The sequence below is a fragment of the Oncorhynchus tshawytscha genome, linkage group LG22, assembly GCF_018296145.1.
Source record: "Oncorhynchus tshawytscha isolate Ot180627B linkage group LG22, Otsh_v2.0, whole genome shotgun sequence".
In the NCBI taxonomy this organism is placed as follows: Eukaryota; Metazoa; Chordata; class Actinopteri; order Salmoniformes; family Salmonidae; genus Oncorhynchus; species Oncorhynchus tshawytscha.
In genome coordinates, this window is record NC_056450.1 from 39916024 (window position 1) to 39936746 (window position 20723).

A 20723-nucleotide genomic window follows, 5' to 3' on the forward strand; every position below is an offset into this window, starting at 1 on the left:
GCTGTTAATGACTGTTCCACAGGTGCATGTTCATTAATTGGTTATGGTTCATTGAACAAGCATGGGAAACAGTGTTTAAACCCTTTACAATGAAGATCTGTGAAGTTATTTCGAGTTATTTCGAAGTTATTTCAAATTATCTTTGAAAGACAGGGTCCTGAAAAAGGGACGTTACTTTAAAAACAGTTTAAACTTTAAAGAGTTAAAAAAAAAAAAAAAAAGACTGCTAAGTGGTAGTTCCTGTTCTCCTGCATTCTGGTTTTATTTTTGTAAGTAAAGCGACGGTTTGTTGGTGAGAAGAACGTCAAGAAAAGTTTTGCTAGCTAGTTAGCTGGCTAATTTTATCTAGCTAACATTAGCGCTCTGGCTAATGCCCTGTACACATCACAACATATTTCATTACACTGTATATCTTCACACACCGAACGCCATCTTCACAGAGTTGCCCCGCTACTGAATGGAGATGTGTAGTGTTTGCAACGCAAGATGGAGATCTCTCGTCAGAGATCGCACTCTGAACAAAAATATAAATGCAACATGTAATGTGCTGGTCCCATGTGTCATGAGCTGAAATTAAAGAAACCAGAAATGTTCCATATGCACAAAAAACTTATTTCCCTCCAATGTTGTGCATGTTACGCACGCCTCTATGAAGAGGGAACGCAACACCCTGCTACAACTAAACTCTCTGTGAAGCGAAAAAGGTATGGACTGTAGGTGCAAGTAAGAATGACAACAGGCAGAATGTGGTACCGTTTACAAGGACTTTATTCCTTTACACAGTAATATGGGGAAAAGGGGCTGGACGGAACCAAAGCAAAGAAAGTAAATCTCAAAGCCCCCCCCTCTCCTATTTTACCTGCCTACCCACTACTTACCTAATTTAGCACCACCTGGTGCCCTAACCAAAATACAAGGGGTGGTCCGCCCAGGTCTTACCTAGTGTGTCTAGACAGCGAATATGCTACGGGTATATGTATGCCCGCGGGCCTCTTGCCTAAACACTCCCTAGGTGCCTTCCCCTTCCCCCCTGGGAACAAATGATACAGAATATTAAACAATTTTAAACAAACTAAGAAACAAAAGGATGTCAAATAAGCTCTATCTGAGCAACAAACTCACAGAACATACCACTTTCCAACAAAATCAACCTCTATCACAATCAACCTCTATCACAATCAACCTCTATCACAATCAACCTCTATCACAATCAACCTCTATCACAATCAACCTCTATCACAATCAACCTCTATCACAATCAACCTCTATCACAATCAACCTCTATCACAATCAACCTCTATCACAATCAACCTCTATCACAATCAACCTCAGCAATCCCTACCTTCAGCAAAATCTCTACCTCCAAAAAGAAGAGATCTGCCCCCCTGAACAGAACACTGGCTTTTATATAGTGTCAGAAGGAATGGGTAATTGGAGACAGCTGCGTCTTGACGAGGGGGCGGGGTCAGCTCTCCAATTAGCCCTGGAGTCGACCAATCAGCTGCTTGAGGGATTTCAGGAAGCCATTTCCTGAAATAAACACATGTAAATACACAAACTACAACACATAATCTGGGGAACGTAACAGTGCACACATTTGTCTACATCCCTGTTAGTGAGCATTTCTCCTTTGCCAAGATAATCCATCCACCTGACAGTTGTGGCATATCAAGAAGTTGATTGAACAGCATGAATATTACACAGGTGCACCTTGTTCTAGGGACAATAAAAGGCCACTCTAAAATGTGCAGTTTTGTCACACAACACAATGCCACAGGTGTCTTAAGTTTTGAGGGAGCGTGCAATTGGCATGCTGGCTGCAGGAATGTCCACTAGAGCAAAATAATTTAATGCTAATTTCTCTACCATAAGCCGCCTCCAACGTTATTTTAGACAATTCGGCAGTACGTCCAACCGGCCTCACAACTGCAGACCACGTGTATGGCATTGTGTGGGCGAGCAATTTGCTGATGTCAATGTTGGGAACAGAGTGCCCCATGGTGGTGGTTGAGTTATGTTATGGGCAGGAAGAAGCTATGGACAATGAACACAATTGCATTTCATCGATGGCATCCGTCACCATCAACTCATGTTTCAGCATGATATTGCACGGCCCCATGTCCTGGAAGCTGAAAAAGTCCCAGTTCTTCCATGGCCTGCATACTCACCAGACATGTCACCCATTGAGCATGTTTGGGATGCCCTGGTTGGACGTGTACGACAGCGTGTTCCAGTTTCAGCCAATATCCAGCAACTTCACACAGCTATTGAAGAGGAGTGGGACAACATTCCACAGGCCACAATCAACAGCCTGATCAACTCTATGCAAAGGAGATGCATGATGCAAATGGTGGTCATGCCAGATACTCAATGGTTTTCTGATCTACGCCCGTTAAAAAAAAAGATATCTTTGACCAACAGATGCATATCTGTGTTCCCAGTCATGTGAAATCCATAGATTAGGGCCTAATGAATTTATTTCAGTTGACTGATTTCCTTATATGAACTGTAACTGTAAAATATTTGAAATTGTTGCATGTTGTGTTTATATTTTTGTTCAGTATATTTTGGCAGATATTACTTTTTTTAATTTTCTAGGGAGTTTTTCCTAGTCACCATGCTTCTACATCGGCATTGCATCCTGTTTGGGGTTTTAGGCTGGGTTTCTGTACTTTGTTACTACATCTGCTGATGTAAAAAAAGGCTTTACAAATACATTTGATTTGATTTAAGACAGGATAACTGTATTGTTTCAGGTGATAAAACATGTTTTCTTCAGTTACTTTTTTCTAAACTTTGTTTCTCTAACTTTATAACAAATTACATTACCATCACAATAAAGTTAAACGGGAGGCAACAGTCATAATATAATTGGCTTAAAACTGCTTCAGGATTGGTGCGTCCCCTGCGGGACAGTTGAGCTAACGTAGGCTAATGCGATTAGCATGAGGTTGTAAGTAACAAGAACATTTCCCAGGACATAGACATATCTGATATTGGCAGAAAGATAAATTCTTGTTAATCCAACTGCAATGTCCAATTTACAGTAGCTGTTACAGTGAAATAATAGCATGCTATTGTTTGAGGAGAGTGCACAGTTTGAACATGAAAAGTTATTAATAAACACATTAGGCACATTTGGGCAGTCTTGATACATTTTGAACAGAAATGCAATGGTTCCTTGGATCAGTCTAAAGCTTTGCACATACACTGCTGCCATCTAGTGGCCAAAATATAAATTGCACCTGGGCTGGCATAATAAATTATGGCCTTTCTCTTGCATTTCAAAGACGATGGTACTATTTTTTTTAAACAGTTGTTTTTTTCTTTGTATTATCTTTTACCAGATCAATGTGTTATATTCTCCTACATTCCTTTAACATTTCCACAAGCTTCAATGTGTTTCTTTTTAAATGGTATCAAGAATATGCATATCCTTGCTTAAGGACCTGAGCTACAGGCAGTTAGATTTGGGTATGTCATTTTAGGCAACAACAAAAAAAGGGGCCAATCCTTAAGATAATATAAATGGGTAATTGTTTACAAGTTGCTAGCTATCCCATAAAGCCTTCACCTGTAACAAGTGAGCTGAGTGTCGGGAAGCAAGTTCAGGGAGTGTGTTTTAATAAAATAAATGTAACATGTACAAAACAAGAAACCACGAACAACGCACAGACATGACACAGAAACAGAAACAATGATGCCTGGGGAAGGAACCAAAGGGAGTGACAGATATAGGGAAGGTAATCAAGGAAGTGATGGGAGTCCAGGTGAGTCTGACGACGCACAGGTGCACGTAACGATGGTGACAGGTGTGCACCATAACGAGCAGCCTGGTGACCTAGAGGCCGGAGCACACGTGACATCACCGAAAACCACATATTTTAATATTCTTCTGTGGTTTGCTGTCTATCTCTCTCCATCTGTCTGCCTGGCTGCCAGATTGATGAGGGAAAAAATAATCAATGTACTTGCTGGGCTAAGTCTAACTTAGTAAAGACAGGTTTTCTGTAGTAGCTAGGTTAATGAACTTAATGGTTATTCTTGATTTGTCTCTGTCTTAATAGTTCCTGAAACATGTCAATGGCCTGATGCATGGCCTCTACAGCAGTGCTTGGCCACCCACTGAGTTACCGGTGACCTATTCTGCCACATCCCAGGGGAAGGAGAGAGCAGAACTACCCCTTCCTTAAATCCATTGACAGTTTTGTGTGTTAGTAGTTCTTTTTTTGTGTCTTTGATACTCTGATGTTCAATGTTTTATTGATTCCTACTGACCAACTCGGTAAGAGCTAGGTCGGTAAGAGCAAGGTCGGTAAGAGCAAGGTCGGTAAGAGCTAGGTCGGTAAGAGCTAGGTCGGTAAGAGCTAGGTTTGGACTAGCTATGCTGATGATCATTCACATTTTTTTTTCTCTGCATCAGGTCTCCCTGAGACTAGATTCCCCAGAGGGACATGCTATTCAGCTGCCCATAATTGCCTGATCTTAGTGTACATAGATTAAGGTAGATTAAGGTTGGTGGTGTAATGGTGTGGAGAATGTTTTCACCTTAGGTCCCTTGATACCCTTGATACCGCCTCTCCTTCCAGTTCTCTGCTGCCAATGACTGGAACGAACTACAAAAATCTCTGAAACTGAATCTCTGAAGGCCAGCTCATAGCCTGTGGCAAAAATGAGGGGACACGAACAACAGGTATAGGCCAATCAAAAAGGTTATTTAAAGGTTATTTATTGTAAACCAAAACTATTAACTTTAAACAAAGAAAAAGGAATAAGGTGTGAAAGTATCATAATGTAAGGTGTATGTAAAGTGCAGGGATGCGTGAATCTGTGTGTGTGAATGACTGAGTGAAAACTATGTAAAACTACAAAGGAACAAACACAACAGGATCATACCTGGAGGAGCAGAGAGAGACAAGAGTGGTTAGTGAAGCAGTTTAAATGCCCTGAGCCCAGGTGACTCCAATCACTAATGACCCTCCTCTGCCTGCAGGAGGAACCGCCCCTGCACTGCAGAGGAGGGGCCGTGACAGGAAACTCTTACCTCCCTCACTAGCTTTAAGCACCAGCTGTCAGAGCAGCTCACAGATTACTGCACCTGTACATAGCCCATCTATAATTTAGCCCAAACAACTACCTCTCCCCCTACTGTATGTATGTATTTATTTATTTAGCTCCTTTGCACAACATTGTTTCTATCTCTACCTTGTACATTCTTCCACTGCAAATCTACCATTCCAGTGTTTTACTTGCTATATTGTATTTCCTTTGCCACCATGGCCTTTTTTTGCCTTTACCTCCCTTATCTTACCTCATTTGCTCACATTGTATATATACTTATTTTTCTACTGTATTATTGACTGTATGTTTGTTTTACTCCATGTGTAACTCTGTGTTGTTGTATGTGTCGAACTGAATTGCTTTATCTTGACTAAGGTCGCATTGTAAATGAGAACTTGTTCTCAACTTGCCTACCTGGTTAAATAAAGGTGAAATAAAAAAATACCAATGGAGCAACGTTTCCATGCCCTGAAGAATTCAGGCTGTTCAGAAGGCAAAGGAGGGTCTGACCCGGTACTAGATGTGTGTACCTAATAAACTGGCCACTAAGTGTGTAGCACAATCAGTAGGGGTGACTACTAGGCGCTGTCTACAAGTAGTCCTACTCACTGGCATTTGGGTCGTTGTCTACAAGTAGTCCTACTCACTGGCATTTGGGTCGCTGTCTATAAGTAGTCCTGCTCAGTGGCATTTGGGTCACTGTCTACTAGTAGTCCTGCTCAGTGGCATTTGGGTCACTGTCTACTAGTAGTCCTACTCACTGGCATTTGGATCACTGTCTACAACTAGGCCAACTCACTGGCATTTGGGTCGTTGTCTACTAGTAGTTCTACTCACTGGCATTTGGGTCGTTGTCTATAAGTAGTCCTACTCACTGGCATTTGGGTCGTTGTCTATAAGTAGTCCTACTCACTGGCATTTGGGTCGTTGTCTACTAGTGGTCCTACTCACTGGCATTTGGGTCATTGTCTATAAGTAGTCCTACTCACTGGCATTTGGGTCGTTGTCTATAAGTAGTCCTACTCACTGGCATTTGGGTCACTGTCTACAACTAGGCCAACTCACTGGCATTTGGGTTGCTGTCTGTGGTGCTGAAAGTCGCCTGTTTGTGCAGGGCAATTGTGTAGGGCACAAGCTATGTGAATGTTTGTGTAATGGTTACACCACCTACCTGCTGCTGTATGGTGGTTGGTTGTGGTTGTTTGATGATTATCTTTGTGGTCGTGTTATAGCAATAAACACATCAGCAGAAATCTGCATTATGAGCCTTTAAGAAGCTCAATAGAAAGTGCCAAAACGGCCTCAGACCTCACCACACGTCACTGGGTTCTAAAGCCTAAAGTCCCGGTCGGTTCTCTGATCTGAACCTACCCTTGGCATGACACCACACAGGAAATCAGTTCAGCCTGTTGGGAGTTTCAGGGCTCCCTTCTCCTGCCCCTTCCCCCTTCTCTGCCCGATACTGGATAAGGGCTCCCCTGCACTCTCCTCCCCCTGCCTTGTCCTGGCCCTCTCCACTTCCTTGCTGCCCTCCATGGTTGTGGTCTTAGTCCTGGCTTTAAGGCACAGACAGACAAACAGACAGCCAAGTAGGGTGACCCCAACCTTCTGAGCCCTTTCCCTCTCACCCTAGTAGCCCCAGGCCATAGGCTGCTTCCTGTCTCTCTCTTTTGCATTCACTTTCTTGTTATTGTTGTGATTCTCTCTCTCTCACTCTCTCATTCTCTCTCTCTCTATTTCTCTCACTCGCTCTCTATTTCTCTCTCTCTCAATTTCTCCCTCTCTCTCTATTTTTCTCTCTCCCCTCCTCTCTCTCTCTCCTCCCTCTATCTCGCCCCCCTCTCTTTCTCTCTGTCTGTCTTACTCTCTCTACACACACACACATCTCAAGGCACTAGTTTTTTTCAGACAATTGCTCAAATAATGCGACACAGTCAAAGCACAAAGAGAGGAGGTCAAAGGTTTGCATATCCTCTGGTTATGAATGAGTAGTACAGCAGGTTATGGATGAGTAGGCGGGACGTTAACAGGCCTATTGTATCACATTGAATTGCAAAGAAAGAAAAGCAACAGAGCTGACCTCTTCCTTCCATGGACACGGTGGGTGATCCTCCAACAGCATGTAGATGGAGAGTTGACAAGCTGCTCGTCAGTCGATCCTCATACAAGACTCCCACTATTAACCCAAATTCTGTCAGGGCCTGAGTATACACATTGTCAACATGTGTCTGTCTTTGTCTGGCTGTCAGCCCCTGAAGCCCTTCCTCTCACTACAGACCAGGGTGACGGTCGGTCCAACCTGGGGTTTGCATTAGGATAGGAGAAGGAAACATGAGAAAGAGGAGGGAAGGGGTAATTAAATTACACACCATGAATGCACAGAGATGATCCCATATGACCGGCCTGGGCCTTTCCTTCAGAGGTCCCCTCACAGAGCCCAGTCTGTGGTCAGCGGTTCGTGAGAGGAGAGGCTCGGAGGCCAGCTGAGGGACGTGACTGGCAGCTACCGACCCCTGGGTCAGCACTCAGACAGGAAGAGAGGTGCAGGCTGGGAAATAGGAGTTGTAGTTGGTTTTGTGTGGAGAATAGTGAATGAAGGGAGAGGGGAGACATGGGGTGTTCTGTCCTCTCTCTGACCTTTTATTCAAATGAGGCCAAATACACTGAGGCACTGAGGTCCAGTGAATCAGTGAATGTGATTCATTCACAGATGACTACATCAGAGAGACGGGCTACAGTGTGTTATTTTCTAGATTCTGCCAGTAACACTTCCGTCTGCCAGTAACACATCCGTCTGCCAGTAAAACATCAATGCTGCGTTGTGTCCAAAATGGCACCGTCTCAGGCCAAACATAATGCTACTTAGGAAATAGGATGACATTTCAGATTTGCCCCTGGTAAAACCCACCAAAGTCCATTCAAATCAAATCAAATCAAATCAAATTTTATTTGTCACATACACATGGTTAGCAGATGTTAATGCGAGTGTAGCGAAATGCTTGTGCTTCTAGTTCCGACAATGCAGTAATAACGAACAAGTAATCTAACTAACAATTCCAAAAAACTACTGTCTTATACACAGTGTAAGGGGATAAAGAATATGTACATAAGGATATATTAATGAGTGATGGTACAGAGCAGCATAGGCAAGATACAGTAGATGATATCGAGTACAGTATATACATATGAGATGAGTATGTAAACCAAGTGGCATAGTTAAAGTGGCTAGTGATACATGTATTACATAAGGATGCAGTCGATGATATAGAGTACAGTATCTACGTATGCATATGAGATGAATAATGTAGGGTAAGTAACATTATATAAGGTAGCATTGTTTAAAGTGGCTAGTGATATATTTACATCATTTCCCATCAATTCCCATTATTAAAGTGGCTGGAGTAAAGTCAGTGTCATTGACAGTGTGTTGGCAGTAGCCACTCAATGTTAGTGGAGCTGTTTAACAGTCTGATGGCCTTGAGATAGAAGCTGTTTTTCAGTCTCTCGGTCCCAGCTTTGATGCACCTGTACTGACCTCGTCTTCTGGATGACAGCGGGGTGAACAGGCAGTGGCTCGGGTGGTTGATGTCCTTGATGATCTTTATGGCCTTCCTGTAGCATCGGGTGGTGTAGGTGTCCTGGAGGGCAGGTAGTTTGCCCCCGGTGATGCGTTGTGCAGACCTCACTACCCTCTGGAGAGCCTTACGGTTGAGGGCGGTGCAGTTGCCATACCAGGCGGTGATACAGCCCGCCAGGATGCTCTCGATTGTGCATCTGTAGAAGTTTGTGAGTGCTTTTGGTGACAAGCCAAATTTCTTCAGCCTCCTGAGGTTGAAGAGGCGCTGCTGCGCCTTCCTCACGATGCTGTCTGTGTGAGTGGACCAATTCAGTTTGTCTGTGATGTGTATGCCGAGGAACTTAAAACTTGCTACCCTCTCCACTACTGTTCCATCGATGTGGATGGGGGTGTTCCCTCTGCTGTTTCCTGAAGTCCACAATCATCTCCTTAGTTTTGTTGACGTTGAGTGTGAGGTTATTTTCCTGACACCACACTCTGAGGGCCCTCACCTCCTCCCTGTAGGCCGTCTCGTCGTTGTTGGTAATCAAGCCTACCACTGTTGTGTCGTCCGCAAACTTGATGATTGAGTTGGAGGCGTGCGTGGCCACGCAGTCGTGGGTGAACAGGGAGTACAGGAGAGGGCTCAGAACGCACCCTTGTGGGGCCCCAGTGTTGAGGATCAGCGGGGAGGAGATGTTGTTGCCTACCCTCACCACCTGGGGGCGGCCCGTCAGGAAGTCCAGTACCCAGTTGCACAGGGCGGGGTCGAGACCCAGGGTCTCGAGCTTGATGACGAGCTTGGAGGGTACTATGGTGTTGAATGCCGAGCTGTAGTCGATGAACAGCATTCTCACATAGGTATTCCTCTTGTCCAGATGGGTTAGGGCAGTGTGCAGTGTGGTTGAGATTGCATCGTCTGTGGACCTATTTGGGCGGTAAGCAAATTGGAGTGGGTCTAGGGTGTCAGGTAGGGTGGAGGTGATATGGTCCTTGACTAGTCTCTCAAAGCACTTCATGATGACGGATGTGAGTGCTACGGGGCGGTAGTTGTTTAGCTCAGTTACCTTAGCTTTCTTGGGAACAGGAACAATGGTGGCCCTCTTGAAGCATGTGGGAACAGCAGACTGGTATAGGGATTGATTGAATATGTCCGTAAACACACCGGCCAGCTGGTCTGCGCATGCTCTGAGGGCGCGGCTGGGGATGCCGTCTGGGCCTGCAGCCTTGCGAGGGTTAACACGTTTAAATGTCTTACTCACTTCGGCTGCAGTGAAGGAGAGACCGCATGTTTTCGTTGCAGGCCGTGTCAGTGGCACTGTATTGTCCTCAAAGCGGGCAAAAAAGTTATTTAGTCTGCCTGGGAGCAAGACATCCTGGTCCGTGACTGGGCTGGGTTTCTTCCTGTAGTCCGTGATTGACTGTAGACCCTGCCACATGCCTCTGAGCTATGGAGGAAGCTGCGTAAGGTAACTGATACTCTGACTACATTTTCTTGTTCCATGTAAACGACGTAAAACCTTTTTTTTTTTCTGCATCATTGAACAGTAGCATAGTGCTGTGTGTGGAGGACCAGAAGGGTTAAGCTCCGTCAGTCAGTCCGATTGTGATAAATACCTCTCTCCTAATGAAGGACAGGCCAAAAGAGAGAAACCCTTTCTTCACTTACAACCCACAATCTGCAAGAATCCATAAACAGCCACCTTAGCAGAACCATCTGGGGTAGCTGCGGTTAGCTAGGCCCGAACACAGGAGAGTACTGAGTGGACCCGCGCTAAAGCTAAAAATAAATCATCCCTAAATGTGTTTATAGTGGATTGGACCTCTGGCGATACGTCCCCATGGCCCGAGGGACATGATTGAATTAGAGGTGGTCGGAGGAACAAACCAACAATGACCATGAAGCTGCAGTAGAGCCAGAACAGTGTGTGTGTGTGTGTGTGTGTGTGTGTGTGTGTGTGTGTGGGAGAGAGAGAGAGCAAGAGAGTGAGGATGCAAGGCCATGGGATTTTGATTAGGCGTCCTAGGCCGGAGGACAGGAACCTCCTCTCGGGTCCTCCTATTCTAACCTCCAACCTGTTGTCACGCTTCACCTCTTCCCCCGGATACAAGGTACTGGTAGAACATCTTAAGCCATTACACATGGGGAAAGAGTACTGAGAGCAGCACCTGTGGAAGGAGAGGATTAAATCACCTTTCAGGACTTGTTAAGAGAATAGCCTAAAACAGAAAGAGAGGAAGCATCATCCACATGTAGAAGTGCATTAAAATTACATTAATAATTGTTACAACCAAATACAGGCCTAAAATACAGAGGGAAGTGTCTTCTAAAATAAATAAACCAACAAAAATGAACAAAAATGATTAACTAATATTATAATAAATATATAGCCATACTGATTGAAAATATGTGTTGGCTATCAAAAACATCACTGTGATCAAATAAACTCTGAAGAAAAACATTAAATCTAAATAATGAAGTGGTATATCTGTTTCTGGCTCCAATGTCACAAGCTTTTCAGACTAGACATTTCACAACACAATCAAACATTATTTTCGGGAGCCATATTTGTCTGATTCATCCAGTCATGAATGAGAGGAAAAGAGAGTCTCTTTATATTGACGTGGCAGAACGGATGAGCTCTAGGCTTTAGCGTCTTCAGAGCGCTACACGACATTCATGGCAGTTTTCTGCCATCATTACCACACCAATGATTTATCACAGAGTGGCTGAACATAATGTATGATGAAAACGATTAAACCTTTGTAAAATATAGCGAGCAAACGAAGTTCAACTGGGGACACTATTGAGAGAGATTTCATTTTTGTTGAGTTGCTTTTTTTGCAGTGGCCTATTGTAAATGTAAGCCTACATGGATTTGAATACACTCAAATGTGCTTACAGTAATTTCAGAAATAATTAATTAGAAGATTATTCAGTACAGACTAAAGATAATTATATTAGAAGCGCATACATGTTTCCAAATTATTTTCAAATTTGATCTAAATATCGAAACAGCATAACAGCATAGGACGTTGCTGTTAGAGAGAATATAAAATTGTCATAGAAACTAAAATAGCATAAAATAGACTATTACAATAACTTGTTGAATAGGCTGCAAGTCAAGAGTTAAAATATGTTTTAACAGGACTTATTACTGTGTAATTATCCAGCAGTGTGACAATATTGCAATACCCATTGCAATGTACTCAGTTAGGCCTACTATATTAGGCCTACAATAGTCTAATCATGTTGTAATTATTTTATAAGAAAGTTTGTAAAATTGGTTAAATCATCTGAAACTGGGCAAATGTCTCATCTAAACATTAAAATGTTATGCCTTTACTAGTGTTGTGGAATGTGTCTTCAATATTTAGGGGTGATATTTTCATAACAGGCCATCGAAATGCAGCGATGGTAAACAGCCAAACGTGCTTAAAGCTTCACCCGCGGTCTCGGGACGGACATCACTTGAGAACACTCCTCACGCGAACAAGTTCCTGGGGACCATTGTTATATTGCTTATATATTTGAGAATAAAGAATTGAAACAGGGCTTAACACTGTCAGCAAAATTCGGGATAAATCGTTACGAAGTCTACAGAGTTAACACTGATAATTACTTGCGTATTTTTTTCTTCTCAACTCCAGGCTGAGCGTCCAGGACTCGTGCTGACAACAACAGGAACACTTTGCTGCACAACAAGTGATGTTTTTAAGAACGTTTTTCTCTGGATAATTTGTAATGTCCCAGACTCATTTTGGCCCCTAAAAGCTATGATACAATTTAAACATTTGAGGAAAATTATCAATTTTACACAGGAATCTCCTTGCAATTATTTAGCCACAAATAGCAATCAAAAGTCAGGCTGGTGGAGGACAGTCAACAAAGTCGGGGTGGGATACAGAGCGGTGGCAGGCCTAATCAATGTGACAATTACAATTTGATTTGAATCTGGGGAATGATAGGCCTACCCTGAAGACGAACTGTGGGTTGCTTTTAACACCCTGCTTTCCTTTACAGCAAGATTAAGTATAAAAGGAAAATGTGATAAAAGAAAATGGCTAATTTAAAGTTGTGCCCTATAGAAGTCAGTCTCAAATGACACCCTACTCCCTATGTAATGCACTACTTCCCTATGTAGTACACTATTTTTGACTAGGACCCATAAGCCCCTGGTCAAAAGTAGTGCCCTATGGAAAGGGAAAGGAGAATACCTAGTCAGTTGTCCAACTGAATGTATTCAACTGAAATGTGTCTTCCACATTTAACCCAACCCCTCTGAATCAGAGAGGTGTCAAGAACTGCTGCCTTAATTAAAATCCACGTCTTCGGTGCCCAGAGAACAGTTAGTTAACTGCCTTGCTCAGGGGAACAGTTAGTTAACTGCCTTGCTCAGGGGCAGAACGACAGATTTTTACCTTGTCAGCTCAGGGGATTCGATCTTGCAACCTTTCAGTTACTAGTCCAACGCTCTAACCACTATGGGGGTGGGCTCTTGTGCTTCGCTCTCTATCTGCAGAGCTGAAACGTAATACAGGAAGATAGTACAGTTCAGTATATGAGTCTAAACAAGGCCTAAAAGAAAGAGATGACTTCTTCTTTCTCCTTTTACAGACTGATAGAGATTGCTGTCAGATGCTCGGATCAAGTAGGAGGCTTGATGATACTTTATTATAACAGTGTTATAACAATTCCTCAACTGAAACCTGACACTGTTATAACGACGCCTTATTCCGTATCTTCACATTCTGTCTACATGACATGATTGGGAGGTGCTCAGCCTACAGAGCCAAGAATATAACGAAAGCAAGTTCTCTCTTTGACAGAACGATTCCATATTGTTTAAAAACCACTCAGTCATATTTGTTTTGGGGCAGAGGCAGAGAGCCAGCTTGGTAGAAGGAGAGAGGGAATAGGATGGTTAGTATCTAGATAAAGTGCAGCTCAATAGCCTCTGGTCTGGGCTTGGGTTTGGGTTGACTGTAGCTCTGTGTAGCTACGTACTTGCCAAACGCGGGTGCAGCCATCGCAGGCCTTTGTTCCTAGCCAATCAGAGGCAGCTGTGTAAACCCAGCACTGCAGGATAGCTGAGGTCATCTCTTTGGATGCTGCTACAGCCTCCAGCACAGAGCCATTTACACTGAGTATACAAATCATTAAGAAAACATTCTCTTTCCATGAAATAGACTGACCAGGTGAATCCAGGTGAAAGATATGATCCTTTATTGATGTTACCTGTTAAATCCACTTCAATCAGTGTAGATGAAGGGGAGGAGACAGGTTAAAGAAGGGTTTTTAAGCCTTGAGTCAATTGAGACATGCGTTGTGTATGTGTGCCATTCAGAGGGTGAAGGGGCAAAACAAACGATTTAAGTGCCTTTGAAGGGGTTATGGTAATAGGTGACCGGTTTGTGTCAAGAACTGCAGCGCTGCTGTTTTTTTTACGCACAACAGTTTTCCGTGTGTATCAAGAATGGCCCACCACCCAAAGGACATCCAGCCAATTTCACACAACTGTGGGAAGAATTGGAGTCAACATGGGCCAGCTTCCCTGTGGAACTTTCTACAACTTGTAGAGTCCATGGATAGAATATTTTAAGTTGTTCTCAGGGCCAAAGGTCGGGTGCAATTCAATATTAGGTGTTAGGCAAATGCAGTTGAACGTTCTGAGAATGACACTTTCTCATCCATAGCCGTTGATAAGTGATAATTAGTTTTCAAAACCTATGTAGATGTCCAATGAAACCAGATATGCAATTTGTTAACACTACAACACAGTAAAGACTTGGATACATTATCCCAGATGCTAATCAATAAAAACATCTGTTAAATCTGCTGCTCTGTTCTGCTTGTTTACAGTGGGTCATTTAATCGGGAACATCAATACATTACATATTGTTACATCACCAACATGACGTATTGTTACATCACCAACATGACATATTGTTACATCACCAACATGACGTATTGTTACATCACCAACATGACATATTGTTACATCACCAACATGACATATTGTTAATTCACCAACATGACATATTGTTAATTCACCAACATGACATATTGTTACATCACCAACATGACGTATTGTTAATTCACCAACATTACATATTGTTAATTCACCAACATGACAATTTGTTACATCACCAACATGACATATTGTTAATTCACCAACATGACATATTGTTAATTCACCAACATGACATATTGTTACATCACCAACATGACGTATTGTTAATTCACCAACATTACATATTGTTAATTCACCAACATGACAATTTGTTACATCACCAACATGACATATTGTTAATTCACCAACATGACATATTGTTACATCACCAACATGACATATTGTTAATTCACCAACATGACATATTGTTAATTCACCAACATGACAATTTGTTACATCACCAACATGACATATTGTTAATTCACCAACATGACATATTGTTACATCCCCAACATGACATATTTTTAATTCACCAACATGACATATTGTTAATTCACCAACATGACATATTTTTACATCACCAACATGACATATTTTTACATCACCAACATGACATATTGCTACATCACCAACATGACATATTTTTAATTCACCAACATGACATATTGTTAATTCACCAACATGACATATTGTTACATCTCCAACATGACATATTGTTAATTCCCCAACATGACATATTGTTACATCCCCAACATGACATATTGTTAATTCACCAACATGACATATTGTTAATTCGCCAACATGACATATTGTTACATCACCAACATGACATATTGCTACATCACCAACATTTCATGAACAAAGATCTATATGGGCGCTAACATGGCGGCCGTTCTAGAACCTGGCCTAACTCTCTATATCAGAGTTTCTTCAGGTTATCCAGCTTGAGACTCAAGTGAGAAATGTACTGTCCTCGATCGACCCAAATTAAGAAGAAATAGTGTGTGATTAGAAATGTTTACTCATATCTCGCGCCTCACCTCTCACATGCTCAAGGCCCACTTTGGGTTTACACCCATAGTTTAAGAAACCCTGTTGCTAGTCAAATCGAAGGTGTCCGTATCAATTCCAATATTAGGATTTTTGTTTTCTAAAAATAAATTCTGGAAAGAGATTTAGGTTAAATAAATAAGATTCTGTTTCGATTCAAAATATGTGTGGTTTTCCCACTCACAAAATATAATGTACCTACACTGTGAGCGCTGTGGCTTAGCTGGTTGAATTACATGTCTTGAAAACAGGAACTCCTGAGTTTGAATCTCATTGGGGGAGAAGGTTAGAGGGGTGGAATCTCTGGCTTTCTCATCCAATGGGTTTTGAGGAGGCGAGGAGGACTCCTTTTAAGTGAGCTAGCTAACAAGCTAACTTTGACATTCAGCCAGAGTGTTCCCCTGTGGCTTGTCTACATCACTGTATTATTGAGTTCCCCAATATCTCCCTCTAATGCTCAAGTTCAGGTAGCTCGCTGTGATAGTATAGAGGTTAGTACTCTGTCTTGTGGCTGCAGCAGATTTGAGTCCTGATCATGGCGTTGCATTACACAATGTCATGGCCAAAAGGCTGTATTCTGAACTAGTTAAAACTTGCTGTGCAAGCTAAATAACTAGGCAACCCTGCCAAATTCCCCCAGATCATAGTAGCTGCCCATGACCTCCCCCTCATGGGTGCAAGATTGGGTTTTTACCCTTGCACTACACAGCTGATTCAAATAATCAAAGCTTGATCATTTGTTGGTTATTTGAATCAAATGTTTAGTGCAAGGTCAAAAATCTAAATGTGTGCCTCCTGAGGGGCGCAGTGATCCAAGGCACTGCGTAGCAGTGTTGTGGTGTCACTACAGCCTGTGGTTCGATCCCAGTCATGACCGGGAGCCCCATAGGGTGTCACACAATTGGCCCAGGGGAGTGTTTGGCTGGTTGGGCCTTACGTGGCTCATTGCACTCTAGAGACTCCTTGTGGTGGGTCGGGTGCCTGCAGGCTGTTGTCAGTTGAATGTTGTTTCTTGTGACACATTGGTGCAGCTGGCCTCTGGGTTGAGTGGTTGGTTAGAAGCGTGGCTTGGTGGGTCATGTTTTGGGACCTTTGCCTCTCCTGAGCCTGTTGGGGAGTTGCAGCGATGAGACAAGATCCTAATCATGAAATTGGGGAGAAAAAGGGGGTAAAAAATATAATATGTTCACCCGGGGAGAAGGAGTTTTGAGAAGGAGGGAAGGAGAGAGGAAAGTGAACGTGAGGAGTAATGCAATTGAGATTCTCCCAATGTCACGACAAAAGGGCTCTTTTCGAATGAATTAAAATGCACTAACTGTGTAAATCTAAACTGTAAATCTAACTACAAACTGTGACATTAGCTGAATTGGCTAACAACTCAAGCATTTAGCCAGCTTGTACATGTCACAGTGCCAGTTTGAGTAGCCCAGTATCTCATCTCTACAATCAAGCTCTGGTAGCTCGCCGTGATCGTATAGTAGTTAGTACTCTGCAACCCCGGATTTAAATCCGAGTCACAGCATTGCGATGTCCTGGCAAATGGGCTGTATTTTGAAGTTAAAACATTCCGTTTAATCTAACTGGTAAGGCTAACATGCTGACTCGACCAGGCGTTCGCATGCGCCATCGCGCACATGTTGATTTTGCCCATCCAGATCAGACGCGATCAGGACATCTGATTTAGCTAGCTAAATTGCCACAAATATTTAATCTCTTTTCAACCTCTCCCCAAATTAATATCGTTGGTTCGGAGTTTGTTTTGATATTTCAACCTCCGTGTCCTGATTGCGTCTGGTGTGGATATACAAAATCAATATGCGGGCGATGGCACACACGGACACACGCATGTGCCTGTTCTAGTAACTGTAAGTTAACTAACTAATGAGACAACCCTGCTATTGGACACAGTCCTTCAGCTCATAGTAGGTTAATACATTTGATTAATTTGCTAGTCCAGAGGTTCTTAAACTTTCAGGATATTTTCTTTTGCTGGACAAAGATATGGGTTAAATAAATAAGATTCGGTTTCAATAAAAATATGTGTTGCTTTTCAGACGCGCAATCAATAATGTATTAACGGTTAACAGGACATCCTGAGTTCGAATCTCAGCAGTGGGTCTGAACTGGTTTTGCCTCGGGACCTAAATTGAACCAGGTTGTCTCAGTCGTGACCAAACATTTGCGAAAAATAATCCCCAAAATACCATCTAGAAAATATGTTGTATTCTATATTGATAGTACATGTAGCATTAATATGACAATTGAACAACATTCCCAACTCTTTCATTTTCAATAATACAATTCTCTTGAGGAAGAACTTTTATAAACTCACTGTTTTGAGAGCACAAAAACAACCTAATAGCCCTACACTGAGAACAATTTCTTAATATGTAGTTACACGCAGTGGCGACCCATCATTTTTTTTTTGGGGGGGGGCTTGTCTGTTTTGCATGTTAGTTTGGAATTAATACGTGTCACATATCAGTTTGCAAACAATGTAAAATAAAATACGAGTTAATAAAGCCTGCATAAAAACATGGTATCTTTTTTGTTTTCATGATTATGGCAGCTCCAAAATGCAGGTTTTTCAGCCTAGCTCAGTGCTTCCTGTGGTGGTGGAGCAAGCCATCAGAAAATACGGAGCGTTGCACCGTCATTGGCACAGTGTTCTGTCACTCATGGGAACACAACGTCACCATCAAGTCTAAGGGTAGAGCTAGAAAGTTCTAGCCCCTTTGGTGCTGCTATAGAGTTACATTAGAAGTGCCCATCCCCGAAGGCTCAAGGTCATTGACCACTAATTAAATTATGTCAAATCACGTTATATGTACAGTAGCTTTGATTGGAGTGATCATGTCAACATCATACATTCAAAATCGTGGCTAGCAGTCATCATCATGAATCAAGTTGGCAATCCACTGGCAAATCCTTTTTAATCCTGAAGATAAATTATAGATGAAACGCATTGGTTCTCATCAGCCATTGGACATGAACATTACACAACAAGTTGGAAATTGTAAATTCAACAATGAGTGGTATGGAAGGAATCAGTGACAGTGGCTAACTGCAAGCATTGCAAAGCAATCACTAGCCTGCTATTCAGTGGTGTGGCTGTGTGGTCACAAATCTTGGATTAATTTCCAATTTTAAAATGATAAACATTCAGCATTGGCCATGCTGTCAATGAAGCATGATTTGTGCTGCGCTCAAAACAACTGTTAACTTGGAACTGTGAAAACTTGACTTCAGTGAGTTCCATACAAATTGTAAATACGAATTGTAAATCCGGCCTGTTTCTAGAGCTACGACCTGAAGATCAATGACGTCATTATGATTCGTTGACATGAGGGGGCTCTGTTCCATCGCACTTCTGAAGACAATGGAAGTCTCCGGTTGGAAAGTTATTGAAGATTTATGTTAAAAACATCCTAAATATTGAGTCAATAAATCGTTTGACATGTTTCTACTGACTGTTACGGAACTTTTCGACATTTCGTCTGCTTTTAGTGAACGCGCTTCCTGACTTTGGATTTGTTTACCAAACACGCTAACAAAAATAGCTACTTGGACGTAAATGATGGACATTACCGAACAAAACAAACATTTCTTGTGGAAGTGGGAGTCCTGGGAGTGCATTCCAACGAAGATCAGCAAAGGTAAGTGAAGATTTATAATGCTATTTATGAGTTTTGTTGACTGCACATTTTGGCGGGTAACTGAATGGCTTCCTTCTGTTGCTGAATGCTGTTCACAGATTATTGAATATTGTGCTTTTGCCGTAAAGCTTTTTGAAATCTGACACAGTGGTTGCATTAAGAACAAGTGTATCTTTAATTCTATGTAAAACATGTATCTTTCATCAAATTTATGATGAGTATTTATGATATTTGATGTGGCTCTGCAATTTCTCCTGATATTTTGGAGGCATTTCTGAACATGGTGCCAATGTAAACTGAGGTTTTTGGATATAAATATGAACTTTATCTAACAAAACATTATATCTATTGTGTAACATGAAGTCCTATGAGTGTCATCTGATGAAGATCATCAAAGGTTAGTTATTAATTTGATCTCTATTTCTTTTTGTGACTCCTGTCTTTGGCTGGAGTCTCCTTGTTCGGGCGACGTTCGGCGGTCGACGTCATCGGTTTTCTAGCCATCACCGATCCACCGTTTATTTTCCATTTGTTCTGTCTTGTCTTCCCACATACCTGGTTTAAATTCCATCAATTACATGTTGTGTATTTAACCCTATGTTCCCCCTATGTCCTTGTCCGGTATTGTTTATTGTACGTGCTTGTGCACATTATGTCTGTTGTGGGTCGGGTTTTGTACCCATTTATTGATTGTACTGGTTTCCGGTGGGTTTTTATTATTAAACTGCGCCGTTGGAAACACAGTTTTTGCTCTCCTGTGTCTGACTTCTCTGCCGCCAGTACGCACGCACCCCTTAGAGTATCTAAGTCTTTACTGTGTTGTAGTGTCAACAATTTGCATATCTAATTTCACTGGACATCTACAAAGGTTTTGAAAACTATCAGAAATAAACAGCACAATGCGGAAGCATTATTTACCAATTACAAATGGAGGAGAATGTGCCATTCTCAGAACGTTCAACTGCAAAAGGTTGGGTGCAATTCAATATTAGGTCTTAGGCAAATACAGTTGAACGTTCTGAGAATGACACTTTCTCATCCAAAGCCGTTGATTAGTGATAATTAGTTTTCAAAACCTATGTAGATGTCCAATGAAACCAGATATGCAATTTGTTAACACTACAACACAGTAAAGACTTGGATACATTATCCCAGATGCTAATCAATAAAAACGTCTGTTAACTGATTCATCTGCTGTTTCAGAAGTTTTTGCATTTTTAAGCTCGAGAGCCAAATGAGAAATGTAGTGACCTAGAACGACCAACATTATGAAGAAATAGTGTATAATTCTGAATGTTTACTCATATCTTGCAACCCACCTATGACATGTTAATAACCGATTTGGGTCTCAAATGAAAATGTACTGTCCTCGAATGACCATAATTAAGAAGAAATAGTATGTGATTACAATTGATTACTGATATCTCGCTACCCACCTCTCACCAG